Here is a 17,626-nt window from a genome sequence, read left to right as displayed (position 1 = left end):
CTGACATAATGTTCACAATGACAATATCACCAATATACCTACATTAGACTGACATAATGTTCACAATGACTATATCACCTATATACCTACATTAGACTGACATAATGTTCACAGTGACTATATCATCTATATACCTACATTAGACTGACATAATGTTCACAATGACAATATCACCTATATACCTACATTAGACTGACATAATGTTCACAATGACTATATCACCTATATACCTACATTAGACTGACATAATGTTCACAGTGACTATATCACCTATATACCTACATTAGACTGACATAATGTTCACAGTGACTATATCACCTATATACCTACATGAGACTGACATAATGTTCACAGTGACTATATCACCTATACACCTACATTAGACTGACATAATGTTCACAATGACTATATCACCTATATACCTACATTAGACTGACATAATGTTCACAGTGACTATATCACCTATAGACCTACATTAGATTGACATAATGTTCACAGTGACTATATCACCTATATACCTACATTAGACTGACATAATGTTCACAGTGACTATATCACCTATATACCTACATTAGACTGACATAATGTTCACAGTGACTATATCACCTATATACCTACATTAGACTGACATAATGTTCACAATGACTATATCACCTATATACCTACATTAGACTGACATAATGTTCACAGTGACTATATCACCTATATACCTACATTAGACTGACATAATGTTCACAATGACAATATCACCTATATACCTACATTAGACTGACATAATGTTCACAGTGACTATATCACCTATATACCTACATTAGACTGACATAATGTTCACAATGACAATATCACCTATATACCTACATTAGACTGACATAATGTTCACAGTGACTATATCACCTATATACCTACATTAGACTGACATAATGTTCACAGTGACTATATCACCTATATACCTACATTAGACTGACACAATGTTCACAGTGACTATATCACCTATATACCTACATTAGACTGACATAATGTTCACAATGACTATATCACCTATATACCTACATTAGACTGACATAATTTTCACAATGACTATATCACCTATATACCTACATTAGACTGACATAATGTTCACAGTGACTATATCACCTATATACCTACATTAGACTGACATAATGTTCACAGTGACTATATCACCTATATACCTACATTAGACTGACATAATGTTCACAGTGACTATAACACCTATATACCTACATTAGACTGACATAATGTTCACAGTGACTATATCACCTATATACCTACATTAGACTGACATAATGTTCACAGTGACTATATCACCTATAGACCTACATTAGACTGACATGATGTTCACAGTGACTATATCACCTATAGACCGACATTAGACTGACATAATGTTCACAGTGACTATATCACCTATATACCTACATTAGACTGACATAATGTTCACAGTGACTATATCACCTATATACCTACATTAGACTGACATAATGTTCACAATGACTATATCACCTATAGACCTACATTAGACTGACATAATGTTCACGATGACTATATCACTATAGACCTACATTAGACTGACATAATGTTCACAATGACTATATCACCTATATACCTACATTAGACTGACATAATGTTCACAATGACTATATCACCTATATACCTACATTAGACTGACATAATGTTCACAATGACTATATCACCTATATACCTACATTAGACTGACATAATGTTCACATTGACTATATCACCTATATACCTACATTAGACTGACATAATGTTCACAGTGACTATATCACCTATAGACCGACATTAGACTGACATAATGTTCACAGTGACTATATCACCTATATACCTACATTAGACTGACATAATGTTCACAGTGACTATATCACCTATATACCTACAATAGACTGACATAATGTTCACAATGACTATATCACCTATATACCTACATTAGACTGACATAATGTTCACAATGACTATATCACCTATATACCTACATTAGACTGACATAATGTTCACATTGACTATATCACCTATATACCTACATTAGACTGACATAATGTTCACAGTGACTATATCACCTATAGACCGACATTAGACTGACATAATGTTCACAGTGACTATATCACCTATAGACCTACATTAGACTGACATAATGTCCACAGTGACTATATCACCTATATACCTACATTAGACTGACATAATGTTCACAATGACTATATCACCTATATACCTACATTAGACTGACATAATGTCCACAGTGACTATATCACCTATATACCTACATTAGACTGACATAATGTTCACAGTGACTATATCACCTATATACCTACATTATACTGACATAATGTTCACAGTGACTATATCACCTATATACCTACATTAGACTGACATAATGTTCACAATGACAATATCACCTATATACCTACATTAGACTGACATAATGTTCACAGTGACTATATCACCTATATACCTACATTAGACTGACATAATGTCCACATTGACTATATCACCTATATACCTACATTAGACTGACATAATGTTCACAATGACTATATCACCTATATACCTACATTAGTCTGACATAATGTCCACAGTGACTATATCACCTATATACCTACATTAGTCTGACATAATGTCCACAGTGACTATATCACCTATATACCTACATTATACTGACATAATGTTCACAGTGACTATATCACCTATATACCTACATTAGACTGACATAATGTTCACAATGACTATATCACCTATATACCTACATTAGTCTGACATAATGTCCACAGTGACTATATCACCTATATACCTACATTAGACTGACATAATGTCCACAGTGACTATATCACCTATATACCTACATTATACTGACATAATGTTCACAGTGACTATATCACCTATATACCTACATTAGACTGACATAATGTTCACAATGACTATATCACCTATATACCTACATTAGACTGACATAATGTTCACAATGACTATATCACCTATAGACCTACATTAGACTGACATAATGTTCACAGTGACTATATCACCTATATACCTACATTAGACTGACATAATGTTCACAGTGACTATATCACCTGTATACCTACATTAGTCTGACATAATGTATACAGTGACTATATCACCTATATACCTACATTAGACTGACATAATGTTCACAATGACTATATCACCAATATACCTACATTAGACTGACATAATGTTCACAATGACTATATTACCTATATACCTACATTAGACTGACATAATGTTCACAGTGACTATATCACCTATAGACCTACATTAGACTGACATAATGTTCACAGTGACTATATCACCTATATACCTACATTAGACTGACATAATGTTCACAGTGACTATATCACCTGTATACCTACATTAGTCTGACATAATGTCTACAGTGACTATATCACCTATATACCTACATTAGACTGACATAATGTTCACAGTGACTATATCACCTATATACCTACATTAGACTGACATAATTGTTCACAGTGACTATATCACCTATATACCTACATTAGACTGACATAATGTTCACAGTGACAATATCACCTATATACCTACATTAGACTGACATAATGTTCACAGTGACTATATCACCTATATACCTACATTAGACTGACATAATGTTCACAGTGACTATATCACCTATATACCTACATTAGACTGACATAATGTTCACAGTGACTATATCACCTATATACCTACATTAGACTGACATAATGTTCACTATGACTATATCACCTATAGACCTACATTAGACTGACATAATGTTCACTATGACTATATCACCTATATACCTACATTAGACTGACATAATGTTCACTATGACTATATCACCTATATACCTACATTAGACTGACATAATGTTCACAATGACAATATCACCTATATACCTACATTAGACTGACATAATGTTCACAGTGACTATATCACCTGTATACCTACATTAGTCTGACATAATGTCTACAGTGACTATATCACCTATATACCTACATTAGACTGACATAATGTTCACAGTGACTATATCACCTATATACCTACATTAGACTGACATAATTGTTCACAGTGACTATATCACCTATATACCTACATTAGACTGACATAATGTTCACAGTGACAATATCACCTATATACCTACATTAGACTGACATAATGTTCACAGTGACTATATCACCTATATACCTACATTAGACTGACATAATGTTCACAGTGACTATATCACCTATATACCTACATTAGACTGACATAATGTTCACAGTGACTATATCACCTATATACCTACATTAGACTGACATAATGTTCACTATGACTATATCACCTATAGACCTACATTAGACTGACATAATGTTCACTATGACTATATCACCTATATACCTACATTAGACTGACATAATGTTCACTATGACTATATCACCTATATACCTACATTAGACTGACATAATGTTCACAATGACAATATCACCTATATACCTACATTAGACTGACATAATGTTCACAATGACTATATCACCTATATACCTACATTAGACTGACATGTTCACAGTGACTATATCACCTATATACATACATTAGACTGACATAATGTTCACAGTGACTATATCACCTATGTACCTACATTAGACTGACATAATGTTCACAATGACTATATTAATGTTAAGGCTTCGGCCGAATAAATGGTCCTTGGCTGCCGAAGATGGGTACGTGTCGTCCTTCTATCACACCTGAACACTTTCTAGGTCATATGGACTATACATCAAACATGTCGTATGTGTTAAAGTAATCATGCGACACCCACACGTAGATAAGTATCCTCGTATGGTCATAAATCTGTACAATAGTTGACATGATCTTCGGCATTCGATATGCTGAATTGTTCGAGTTACGGACATCGAGTTACAAAAATGATCACGCCTATATGTTAAAAACCATTTTACTAAATTTGGTTAACTCGAAGTTTGGTTAACTGTTAATTAAAGTTGTAGTTACTAAATGTGGACGTTCAACAAAAACAAAAAGTGTATATTGCCCTTAACTCGAAGTTTGGTTAACTGGTATTTGAACATCGAGTTACAATTAGGGCGTGGTTTCGCGAAAGTGGGTGTAGTCATTTTTGTAACTCGATTTTTTCGTAACTGGATGCTCCTAACTCGATGACCGTAACTCGATGATGACCGTAACTCGATGACCGTAACTCGAGCAATCCAACATCTCATAGCATTCAGGTGTGCATCTCCTTAACAAAGAACTTATTGTGGTTTCATCACAAAGAGTGGACACGTCGATATAAAAACAAGTACGCGATCTGGATCTTAATCATTAAAGATAAAAAAAAATGATCCAATTATGGGTATAACAATAAACATGAACTTAAAATAAACCCAGAATTGCTGATTGTGAAATTCGTGTAAACCTACACCCTGGATGGGGAGTCCCGCAATACATCGCCAGTACATGTATAGAGGTCAATTGGGGTGGGGTGGCTGGAAAAGTGTTACCTGTGCATTTGTTTCGTCGTGTCTTATTTCCACATTTGTATTTTCTTGAACGTGTCAAAATTTCCCTGCAACACCTTGCATGCATTTTTCTCACTTAATGTCTAGCTAGCAATTTGTTTACATTTACCAGCCACCTCTTGATTTTAAATCGTTGACCCCAAATACCTGGACGTATGGCCGATATTAGGTAGGATAGCTACTGACGACCAGTAAACCGATTGAACATAATTGTAATTCTTTCTAATTCGACACAAACTACCCACGCAATATAAAGAACATTCACGCACGATACAAGAGAACAACACACACAAGCGAACTAGCCTGTCGTTAAAATGCCTACATACCTTCAACGAGTGACCAATGGCAACCTTCAGTGCCAAAGTTGACCTTTCGAAAGAAGGTTTCCGAAGGTAGCGGGTTAAAAGCTTGAACACTTTCACAAAGGCAACAATTTACGTCATATCATTTAATTCAAATGCATTCAGGTTCGCCAACGGCATTCGCTACCTACCGAATTTCTTTGTCCTGGCATGTGGTTTAACGAGAATACAATTGTCTGACGAAGAACGTAAACTCCTTGCCGGCGTTGGCTAGATAACGCGGCACAGTGTTCGTATGTATGATTGGTACCGGTATGATACCATGTTTTACATGTAAACTTCAAACCTGTTTGTAGTCCTCCTGCATTTATTAAGGATAAATTCATAAGTGTCTATGACGTCAGACTTTCCCCATAATCCGTTGCTGGATAGTGATAGTGGTCAGTTTAATGTCTACTAAATGAACAATGATATAGAAATATGTAAATATTTAATTACGTCTACTTTGATTTCAATCATTTGACTTGAGTGTTCTTATAACTGAATTGGTTAAAATAAATTGTATTTCTTAATCTAAAGATAATTTTGGTCAACGGAATGCAACAGAATGTTATAAAAATGCAAATTAGTCTTGAGAATTACAGGGGAATCACCCTTCTGAGCACATTAAGTAAACTATTCAGATCAATTCTGAAACAACGTCTAACCAACTATATATAGGACAATAAAATAATAATTAAGGAACAAATTGGGTTCATGCCAAAATTTGGAACAAGAGATCACATATTTGTATTTAAACAACTGGTCACAAAATATCTTAACAACAAGAAATACATTTTTGCATGTTTTATTGACTTCAAAAAATCAATTGACTCAGTGTGGCACCCTGGACTAATGTACAAATTAAGAAAAAATGGTATCACAGGAAAATTTTACCAAATAATTAATAGTATTTACCAAAATTCACTTGCATGTGTAAAAACAAAAAATTGCTTAACAAAAACATTTCCAGTAGAAAAAGACATAAGGCAGGGCGATGGCCTAAGCCCACTCTTATTTAATATATACGTTTATGACATTAAAGAACATATAAACATGGGGAGAACAACAGTAGAAAGAGACATAAGGCAGGGGGATGGCCTAAGCCCACTCTTATTTAATATATACGTTAATGACATTAAAGAACATATAAACATGGGGAGAACAACAGTAGAAAGAGACATAAGGCAGGGGGATGGCCTAAGCCCACTCTTATTTAATATATACGTTAATGACATTAAAGAACATATAAACATGGGGAGAACAACAGTAGAAAGAGACATAAGGCAAGGGGATGGCCTAAGCCCACTCTTATTTAATATATACGTTAATGACATTAAAGAACATATAAACATGGGGAGAACAACAGTAGAAAGAGACATAAGGCAGGGGATGGCCTAAGCCCACTCGTATTTAATATATACGTTAATGACATTAAAGAACATATAAACATGGGGAGAACAACAGTAGAAAGAGACATAAGGCAGGGGGATGGCCTAAGCCCACTCTTATTTAATATATACGTTAATGACATTAAAGAACATATAAACATGGGGAGAACAACAGTAGAAAGAGACATGAGGCAAGGGATGGCCTAAGCCCACTCTTATTTAATATATACGTTAATGACATTAAAGAACATATAAACATGGGGAGAACAACAGTAGAAAGAGGCATAAGGCAGGGGATGGCCTAAGCCCACTCTTATTTAATATATACGTTAATGACATTAAAGAACATATAAACATGGGGAGAACAACAGTAGAAAGAGACATAAGGCAGGGGATGGCCTAAGCCCACTCTTATTTAATATATACGTTAATGACATTAAAGAACATATAAACATGGGGAGAACAACAGTAGAAAGAGGCATAAGGCAGGGGATGGCCTAAGCCCACTCTTATTTAATATATACGTTAATGACATTAAAGAACATATAAACATGGGGAGAACAACAGTAGAAAGAGACATAAGGCAGGGGATGGCCTAAGCCCACTCTTATTTAATATATACGTTAATGACATTAAAGAACATATAAACATGGGGAGAACAACAGTAGAAAGAGACATAAGGCAGGGGATGGCCTAAGCCCACTCTTATTTAATATATACGTTAATGACATTAAAGAACATATAAACATGGGGAGAACAACAGTAGAAAGAGACATAAGGCAGGGGGATGGCCTAAGCCCACTCTTATTTAATATATACGTTAATGACATTAAAGAACATATAAACATGGGGGAGAACAACAGTAGAAAGAGACATAAGGCAGGGGGATGGCCTAAGCCCACTCTTATTTAATATATACGTTAATGACATTAAAGAACATATAAACATGGGGAGAACAACAGTAGAAAGAGACATAAGGCAGGGGGATGGCCTAAGCCCACTCTTATTTAATATATACGTTAATGACATTAAAGAACATATAAACATGGGGAGAACAACAGTAGAAAGAGACATAATGCAGGGGATGGCCTAAGCCCACTCTTATTTAATATATACGTTAATGACATTAAAGAACATATAAACATGGGGAGAACAACAGTAGAAAGAGACATAAGGCAGGGGATGGCCTAAGCCCACTCTTATTTAATATATACGTTAATGACATTAAAGAACATATAAACATGAGGAGAACAACAGTAGAAAGAGGCATAAGGCAGGGGATGGCCTAAGCCCACTCGTATTTAATATATACGTTAATGACATTAAAGAACATATAAACATGGGGAGAACAACAGTAGAGAGAGACATAAGGCAGGGGATGGCCTAAGCCCACTCTTATTTAATATATACGTTAATGACATTAAAGAACATATAAACATGGGGAGAACAACAGTAGAAAGAGACATAAGGCAGGGGATGGCCTAAGCCCACTCTTATTTAATATATACGTTAATGACATTAAAGAACATATAAACATGGGGAGAACAACAGTAGAAAGAGACATAAGGCAGGGGATGGCCTAAGCCCACTCTTATTTAATATATACGTTAATGACATTAAAGAACATATAAACATGGGGAGAACAACAGTAGAAAGAGTCATAAGGCAGGGGGATGGCCTAAGCCCACTCTTATTTAATATATACGTTAATGACATTAAAGAACATATAAACATGGGGGAAAACAACCCGCCATCTTTGCTAAATAATACACTGCCATGTTTACTATACGCAGATGACTTAATTCTACTATCAGAAAGCAGCTCAGGTTTGCAGAATGCACTAAACGGTCTTCAAATTTACAGCAAAAAATGGAAATTAAGCATTAATATTAATAAATCAAAAACCATGATATTCAACAAAAGTGGCAAACACATTAAAAACCAAAATTTTTACATAGATGGTGTAGAACTAGAAAGAGTGTCAACATACACTTATCTTGGAATTAAATTGAAAACAAATGGTAAATTTGACTTGACTCAAGAAGATCTTAAAAATAGAACTATGAAAGCATGCTTCAAAATGAAACAGTTATTATTCTCAGATACATATATACCAATAAAAACATATCTTAAAATGTTTGATACCATGATAAAACCAATACTGTTATACTGTGCAGAAATCTGGTCAGATAGTATAATTAAACACCAAAAGATGTATATGAATATCATGTCACCAATGGAACAATTGCACATGAAATGCTGCAAATATCTACTCAAAGTTAACAGCAAAGCGACCAATGTGGCATGTCTTTTAGAATTAAGAAGGTGTCCATTAATCACAACAGGGATAAAACAGATGATCAAATACTGGTCTCGAATAACAAAAATGCCTGACAATTCTCTGGTATATGAGGCATATAGTCTTGGCTTAGAACTAGACAACTCTGGCACCTACAACTGGGTTTCCGGGTTAAAACTTATACTTAAAGATCTAGATATAGACCATTTGTGTCATGAAGAAAAAAAGCAAAATGCGAGCAATGTAAATATAGATAAAATAATATCTGAAAAACTAAAAACAAAATTTGAAAAAAAATTGTAAACAGATTTTAGACAATGATAACAAAGGGGAAAAATCACAAAAATAAATTGCGCACCTTCAGAGAACTGAAAACAGACTTTGGCTTTGAAAACTACTTACACGTAGTCAAAAATACTCGTCACAGGTCATCAATGACAAACTTGAGGATTAGTGATCACAGACTACAAATAGAGACTGGGAGATATAACAACACAGATATATCTGACAGAAAATCTCTATGTTGTGAAAATAACGCCATAGAGGACGAAGAACATTTTCTTTTAACATGTGATCCCTACGCGGGAGAAAGAAAAAAACTTTATCAGCTGTTATCACCCCACCACTTAGCAAACAATAAAGAAAAATTAAAATATATTTTAAATAATAAAGATGAGAAAACAATAATACAAATAGCAAAATACATAGAGAACTGTTTCAAAACAAGAGAGGAAAAACTGAAAACATTATAGTCAGCTATCTCAAGATAAGGTCATGTACATGCAATAATAATCTAAACATTCACCAACACAAATGTGGAAAACAATCCAATTTACTTTACCATTATTTTGTTTCCTACTTTTATTTGCTAGTTGTTTTTATTTATTTTCCTGTGTGTATTTTATTCTCACTTTAATTGTCTGTTTGTCTTTATTTACATCTGTATTGCATTTTAGTCAAAATCCTAATAGGGATACGAACGCAATAAAGATTATTTTTATTATTACGTAATTTGACCTTTCACACCTAAACCAACCGAGTGCGCATGTGTGATGACTGTAGTTTCATAATGCGCATATATTTTATGGTCTCATTTAAAAATCGGCGGGGCTGTATCATATTCCGCTAACTCATTACTTGTGTAAACAATCACAAACTATCATCGACATCAAAGATGAGCTAGACAATGTCCTCATCAGGATTAACTTGGGTTGAAAGAAAAGAAAATAAGTCTGTTAAGAAGCTTAAGGTAGAGATGCAGGTTGGGAGACTATATTTTTAATTGGCTCCAATTACTGTAAGTACACGAGTAAAATATACTTTTTATGTACTATGATACCATATTAAGTGGTGTTGATTTTGGGTTAAAATCATGCATTTTAGGTGAAAGTGCACTATTTAACTTTCGAATGCATACCCTGATTTTAATTTAAAAACACTTATTCAAAACTTCTGTTTACTAGGAACACAATGGCTTATTTATTAGTGTTTCCATTAAAAAGTTTTTACACAGTGCTCTTTGAAACATTCACATTTTATAAATTGCTCACAGTTAACATAGCCGCTAATTGGCAGCTCTATTGTTTCTGTTCCAGTGAAGACAGTGAAACCATACAAAGTCATTTACTTAGGATAGACCTGAATAATGACTTCTGAAAATTTCATTGAAAACAAATGAACCGTCTAGAAGTTAAATAATTTTAAATTTTGAGTAAAAAATGAAACAGAGATAATCGCCATTTTGTAAAAAAAAGTTTTAAAACGAATCATTCGCTTCATATGTGTAACCGAAACTCTTAGAAATACACCATACACCATAATTTGCTGATGTTAAATTGTCAGGTAAAAAAATAAAATAAAAATATTTACAATTCGAGAGAAACGGACGAAAAATCGTCCGCGAAGTCTCAACCTTGCGTGAAAACTGTCATGGCGTCGTGTTATCAATTCCACTGAGGGAGGGACACAATGGATTACGTAAAGCCAATGAGATATTCATACAGTTATATAAACATAGCGATCGCCGTTGGGTGGGTTGAGTCTAAATTTACCTTCCCTCAAACCTTTAAAAAAATACTTTGTATGACGCAGTTTCCGTCGACCGTGCGAAGACGACCAGGTTGAAATGGGCCCTAATATTTTACTACACAACGGCTATTCGCAGTTTTTACTACTCAATCACCCAAATGCCAGTGATACAAATTCGAAATGAAGTCACATTGGAAGGGGAACTATTGTAAATCAGGCAGGTTTCATTCAACTACAGACGAGACAGGTCGATGCAAATTAAACGAACCCTGACTTCTGGAAATACCTCATTCATAGAGTTACTCAGTACCAGAGGTCGCCGATCACGGCCATATAACGTAGTTTGCGACATCGCTACCGGTGCATGCTAGCTGACAAAGGGGTTTCTGATTAAGGTAACCAAGATGGCATCGCAGAGTGCATGATTTTTCCCGCGGTGTTTAAAAACAGTATCTCAATGCTGATTTTTCGGTAATTTCCAGGGTATTTTTTTTATTTTTAATTAACCGAGCATTTTATGTTTGTGTATTTTGACACTGAAAAGTTAGTTATTGATGACAGCCACAACTGTGTTGTTTGTCAATTGCATCGCAATTCTGTCATGAATTTGTTTTTGCGTATCTGTTGACCGACTTAATTAGCTGATTACGAGGAATTGCTGTGTTATGTCTGTCATCGTTTAGGCCTATTTGAAGTTTTGGACGGAACTTGGCTCAGTGATTTGGAACTAATTACTAGATAACCGTCGCTATTCTGACTACTCTTTCTGACAGTTGGTATTCGTAGTTATTAATGTAGTAAACGATTAATCAAAAGGTATGACGTATTCAGTACTTAGTATGATTGGCTTTATGATTGAAGGTTACGCCTTAGAGTCTTTTTACTGCTTTGTAATTGGTTAGAGTTTTGAAAATGAATAAAGAGAGTTTGAGTTGGTCTTGGGGAGTACAGCAGAACAAACGCAGTCCTGGAGAGCCTTGGGGCGAGTGTTGACGCAGTCTAAGAGAGTCTTGGGTCAGCCTTGCGATAGTCTTGGGGACTTTTCCCCAGGGCGCTGTGTCTTATAGAGTGCTCCACAGACCGACTAAGACAAGAATTGAAACGTATTTCGTTGTGCTTGTCTTATTTGACTGTAAAGTATAAGTGACTTCCCCAATCCCGCACCTCAAGGGGACGCGATAGAGAGACAAGACGAGATTCCCCCTGGCAAGTGTGGAGAACCCCGAGGAGAAGGATTACCCCCTGATACATGGTGGAGAATCCGGGCATTGCGTCTTACGCACACTGACATCCTGTGAAGAAAAGTGAAATGGCGAAGGTGTGTCTTTCTTGTGAACTAAACTAACAGCTCCGTGGCAGAGACAACTCAGAAACCGCGCTTGACGACTAACGGCTTTACTAGTATGGCACCGATGAACGACGCTGAAGACATGAAGACTTCGAAGCCCCCTCAGAAGGACGAGTATCGTATAGGACTGTATAATTAAAAATTGAGCGACATTAAAGACAAGAAGATGATAAAGAACGACCCGGACTAATGCGACGACAAGAGAAAAGACACTATATATCCTTTGATTAGAATTTTAGCTGTCTGTGTATTGCTTAGAGAACCGCTCGTTGGACACTGTAACTGGCACAGTGTAACTCAAGACGTTGAACTCTTTTCCACAATCTCAACACTATTGTTCAGTAATGTAATGTATTGCTTGCTTTTCCTATTGTTTTACCGTTTTTTTTTGTGGTGTCGAATTGTATGTTATGTAAGCGCCCAGATCTTTCTTTTTGAATTGATATTTAGTGACGTTCGATGTCCTTTATAACGATTTAAGCGCGCCTCAGTGGACAAGTATTTGCAACACAGTGTTTTGAGTTTTGTGAAGTTTTATGGTGTTTTAATGAGTTTATGAGTAAGGATTATGATGGGAGGAATGATGCCCCCACGTGTTTTTAAGAGTTTTGAGATTTGTCGATGTACAGAGATATCAACGTTTTAAGAGTTGTTTTTGTTTACGTGTTGTTCCGGAATACTTCTGACGCTTTTTGAGTTGAGAGCACTTTGTAACGTTTTTTAATGTCTTTTTGGGATAAGAGTATTGTGCGCTTATATGCGTATTGTTTGATAACGCAAGCCTTTGTTCATGATTGACAGGATTATATGTAACTCAGTAGTGTATATCGTTTTAGCCTTTTTCCGTCTTTTTGCCAGAGGAGTAATGTGACATGATAGCTTTGTCATGCATTCTGTTTCCACGGCGTATGACTTGTGTTTAGATTAACGACTTGTGAGTTCAGTTGAAGTTTATAAGCGTATATGACAGGTGTTTGATTAATAGCTTTTTATTCATTGTTTATTAGTTACCGCTTTGCAATGCTTTAACCGAGAGACGCATCCCTGGTAATCACGTGATCGTGCTGTCGACGGCCGCGATTGGCCGATCGCTTGGTTACACCGCCACGCCTTAGTTTTTTTTGACCTTTTGATATAGAGTTTGTAACCTTAGTAACAGAGAAAGTGCAGCGAAGGGTTACCTCAGCGAACTGTTTGAGAAAAGTGAGTCGATTGGTAGCCTTTCCCTTGTTTTTTGATTTATAACCGTTGATATTTGAGACTTTATAACCATTGTATTTAGACATTATAATCATTGTACTTAATTAGTGTGTTTTACTCTTTTGATTTATACCTTTATTAGTATTGTATTTAACCCGTATGACGATGAGTAGAGGACGGTATCTTTGATTTGTGAACGTGCAATGCTGGGAGGCATAATCTCAGTTTGGGTGAAGGGATGTGTCATGAATTTGTTTTTGCGTATCTGTTGACCGACTTAATTAGCTGATTACGAGGAATTGCTGTGTTATGTCTGTCATCGTTTAGGCCTATTTGAAGTTTTGGACGGAACTTGGCTCAGTGATTTGGAACTAATTACGAGATAACCGTCGCTATTCTGACTACTCTTTATGACAGTTGGTATTCGTAGTTATTAATGTAGTGAACGATTAATCAAAAGATATGACGTATTCAGTACTTAGTGTGATTGGCTTTATGATTGAAGGTTACGCCTTAGAGTCTTTTTACTGCTTTGTAATTGGTTAGAGTTTTGAAAATGAATAAAGAGAGTTTGAGTTGGTCTTGGGGAGTACAGCAGAACAGACGCAGTCCTGGAGAGCCTGAGTGTCCTCGAACCTGCATCTCTACCTTAAGCATTGGCGGATTTAGATGGGGGCCGAAGGGGCCGCCCCCCATTTTTAACAACCAACGAGGCTTCACGTCATCGGCGCTCGCGAACTTGGCCATCGGCCAACTTATAGCCGCCCCCTCTTCCAGAATCCTAGATCCGCCCCTGTTAAGTGGCCACTTGAGAGGCGTTGTTGCTTCTTCCGTCAGTACTTTCCATGCTCTATCAATTGTGTTCTCCAATTTGCTAAATGATGGTCCCATTTCCACTCATCAGTTGTATTGGCCTCTTTGATGTAAACCATTAGAAACTGCTTTATCTTAATAATCTGTGTAGAGGTCGTGAATTGCACTGCCGTGTTTAACGGCCATACGACTAATATGTGCCTGTTTTAAACTCTATATATGTCACAAGACACAACTCGCTTCACTACAATTGGCACATGGAGGTGTGTGTCACGAGGGGTGTAAACATCAGCCATTTGGGCCCACAATTTACAAACAACACAAATGTAATTACATTTTTTAAAAATAAACACAGATAAATCGCGCTCATCCGAATTAGAGCTGCGACATCATTACACCCTCTAATTCTGATAGTGGGGATTTATAACATGTTATACTAGATATCACATGGTTATTTGTTCCCTAAATAGATATGAAGACTTTAAACAAGCAGCAACTTGACATGGACTATCAGGACCATTTGAATACTAGTTTATTCCCACCGCAATATTTAGTTTATTCTTGGTACATTAAGGTAGCGAGAAGGGTTTTGTGACGTTTTCGGATAAAACATTCCCTGTCTGTTGTCTCGTTCAGAACAGTAATTTAGCTTATATATTTCAAAAGACTCTCATACATAGTTATAATAATAATTATAATTTACATAATTATAACGTGACATGAAAAATGGCGAACCTTGTAAAAATGAATAAGTCCGCGATTGCGAGAGCACAATGCAGAATTTCCTGGTGAAATTTACGTCATGCATTGTCCGTATTCAAGTCCATTGAAATGCGTCTCCGATAATCAAAAGACCTATTCCGATTTCTATGCAGGTTTGTTTTTTGTCCCCAAATTATTTCACACTTATTTAACAGATTTTTATTCAGTAACAAAAAGCATTTTCTTGAAAAAACATATTTCACACCGTCATTATGTTGTCAACAACCAGTGCGAGTTTGAATGTCCTAGTCATTGAAGTTATCATTTCTGTGATTTGGTCAATAACTCTAGATTTCCAGTTGTCCAACTAAACTCTTTAGTGAAAATTGTTTACAATATTCTACACTCAATTCAGCTATAAATATTCATAAACATTTAATTACAACGCAAAGGATGTAGAGTCAAGGATGACATGGAATTATAAGCATAACATATCTATGGGCACAGATGATCCACCTACAAGGTCTTTGCAGCAATGACTCATTACAATGTTGTTTAAATAGATGTATTAACTTTATACAAAATAGTATTAATTAGACAACAGATACTTTATGTGTACACATTAATTTTAACATCAGTAAAAACATGTATTTCATGTGAGTAGTGGCATGCCAATTTAAATTTCTGTAATTAGTGTCAATCATTAATTGAGTAAAGTAAAATATAAAAATCAACAAAATGGATGAGTAGGCACAAATTCATTCATGAAAGTGACAGATAAAAATCTCCTCCTGTATAGTCTAAGAACACCACCGGTGAAGAACTGAGAGATCATTTTTATTATCGTCAACATCATCTGTTCTGTACTTTGAAATCACCACAGCTACAACTAGGAATTGTATGCTTATTTTGGAACATTTTGAAAATGTTTGCCAGCATAGTGGACAATTCCCGATGACGAGGATTTGTCATTTTTGCACAAAACATATGCAACATCTACAGAATTAACACAACTAAGATAATTAATTTTCAAACATAGGTGCAGAGGGCATAATAGGTTAAATGCGGAGTTTGTAATTGTGATGCACATGTATAATACATTTGAAGAGGCATTTGATCAAGTGCACTACAGTGCGTCAGCTGCCGAAAAACTAACAGTGAAGAGAAGAATAGCCCAAACAAAGTCGAAAGAAAGTTACAGAGTAAGCCCATTACTCACAACATACAACTCAACAAAGTCAAGCTTACTAAGGTCGCTCCATTAAACAGAAAGTTGATGCAAATGGACAGAATTTCAAAGAATCGCGAGTTGGATAACTTGAAAAGGGGAGAACACAGTAATGTCACCACGAGTTGAGGTGAGAGGCCACAGTCATGAATCACTTTTGGATGGCATGAAGGTTTATTTTAAAAGTTTGGATGGTGGCAACCATACACAAATTAATGCAAAAATGACAAGACGTCAGGTGGATGTCATAATGAAACAAGCTGTACCATCCGAGTTAGCTATATTCAACCAAGATCGTTTGAAGGATGTTATCAAGTCACAGACAACAGCATATATATATGGTATTGTAGCATGGTATTGGAAATGACGTTACTTTTAAACTAATAATCGTAATATAGAACTAGGTAAATAGTTATCACGACCAAGCTAACAGGAAGACTGAAATGTTGAACCCACATGAAATGAAGGTCTTTTTTAAATCAGAGAACTACACTATTTGTGTTAATCTTTTGCAATCTCATATGACCTATTTAAGCAGGAGTTCAATCAGTTGCATGATATTTTAATGACACACGCACTGCTCAATAACGCACCAGTAAAAAATAGTCCAATTTAGAGCTGCGATAGAAATAAAAGTGTGTGATTGTGTCTATGCACAAAACCTTGTCATCTTATGGTACTCAGAGAATTTATATTTTGCAGATAACTGTTAAGTACACATCTATCTTCA

This window comes from Saccoglossus kowalevskii, chromosome 14 (assembly GCF_978046115.1).
Source record: "Saccoglossus kowalevskii chromosome 14, keSacKowa6.1, whole genome shotgun sequence".
NCBI lineage: Eukaryota > Metazoa > Hemichordata > Enteropneusta > Harrimaniidae > Saccoglossus > Saccoglossus kowalevskii.
Note: the sequence above shows the minus strand (reverse complement) of the source record.